Here is a 1734-nt window from a genome sequence, read left to right on the forward strand (position 1 = left end):
CTTTTTGCTATTCCTAAGTTTTACCATTATGTATTATAACCCATTCTGAAATTTTACCTTTCTTAATTTTTACCGTTCCGAAAAATGAACGGCCCCCAAACTTATTGTTAGTTTTTAGCATCCAAACAATCATTCCCCGTGGGTTTGAAGAGTACTAAGATGACGTTTTTTCATTCGAATTTCCGACCAGTTTAACGATAAATTGTTGCAAAATGCACCAACAGCTGTTAGCCAGCCAACGAGTTTCGAACTGTTGACATATGAAAACAAAAGAATCTGAAATTTTAGTGAGTACTCAAATGACGTCCATGGAATTGTCGCGACCTCCCGTACATTTTGAAGACTAATAATATCTATATTTTCATCAAATACGTCCACGTGGACAAAGTACGGGGGGGGGGGGGGGGGGGGGGGGGGGGGGGGGGGGGTATTTGTCCAAATTATTGGCGCCGGTGTCATAACGACATAACCTAAAAATGGTATCTAACCGCATGCAAGTGACAACGTTAATTAACAGCTGATATTTTCTAATATCAGATTTCATTATTTTTCAACTTTTCAAGTACACTGCACGATCAGAAACCATACAAAGCTTGAATATGAGCTAAAGTATTGTAAGAACGTGAGCCATCTTGGCTTGACTTCATACATGATCCCAAATCAGATCATTATAATCTCAAAAGTCGATCATTCTCTTCGGTCGGTCAAAATGCTCTTAAATTCGATATCATTTTTGTTGCGTATCAAAATGATATTGATTTCGGTATCATTTTGAACACTTTTTTATACTTTGAGGACTACAATAGACAGCTAAGTTAAAGAAAAGAAAATTGTATTTGTCAACCCCACCCAGCTAAAAATCGGGTTAAGTCGAGGATATTGGCATATGCCGGAGATGCCATGGAGATCCAGGCCAGGCCCACGATGGCGAGCAGCTCATCGGGTAGCTCAACAGAAGGATGGACGCCTGGCAGCTCACTTTGAAATGCTCGACAAGGATTCAAGGACTGTCAACCACCAGAGTTTGTGAACCCTACGAGAATGCGGATAGAAGGCAGCAACAAAAGGAGTCAATTTACGAAGCCAGGATCCAATAATACGAAGCATTCATTAGACACGAAGTTGCATTCCTAGTAGCAGCTCGTGTCGAATCAGCCAGGGGAAAAGTTCTCTGTCAAAAAGCAATTCAAGCTGATGATAGTCGTCAAGAAGAAAGCAGAATAGGAGTTACCTAAAATAGGGCGGTACCTTCCAAGCTGGTGCAATATCGGAGATAGGGGAACTAACCATTTGCCTTCAAACATGATTTATGCACCCTTCTAATTAAGTGGTCGTTAAAGTCGTTTTTTTTATTCAAGCCAACCCCCTTTCTTAAAACCAGCGGCAGTGACAAACAATATTAAATTTTATTAAATTAAGAAGTTCAATGAAATGGAAAAAGGTAATACGGTGAAACTCTTCTATAGCGCCGATTTTGGGGTTGACGGTCGGTGGGAACTATCTCATTATAGCCCGCTCCGCTTTTGTTTGTTCACGCTTGAGTGTTCACCTGAGTGAAAAGCGCAGATCCCGCGTACCTAGCGCAGCTCCTGTGACACCTATGCGCGGCATCAATTCTCGGAAGTGTTATAGAAGGGAGGGCTATTAAGGGGTTTCACTGTATATGAAATCTTAGGGTCGTATATATAGCTTACATTGTTTTGTTTTCAAGATTTGTTTAGATATTTTTATGAT

Source organism: Belonocnema kinseyi, chromosome 3, assembly GCF_010883055.1.
Source record: "Belonocnema kinseyi isolate 2016_QV_RU_SX_M_011 chromosome 3, B_treatae_v1, whole genome shotgun sequence".
Classification (NCBI taxonomy): Eukaryota; Metazoa; Arthropoda; class Insecta; order Hymenoptera; family Cynipidae; genus Belonocnema; species Belonocnema kinseyi.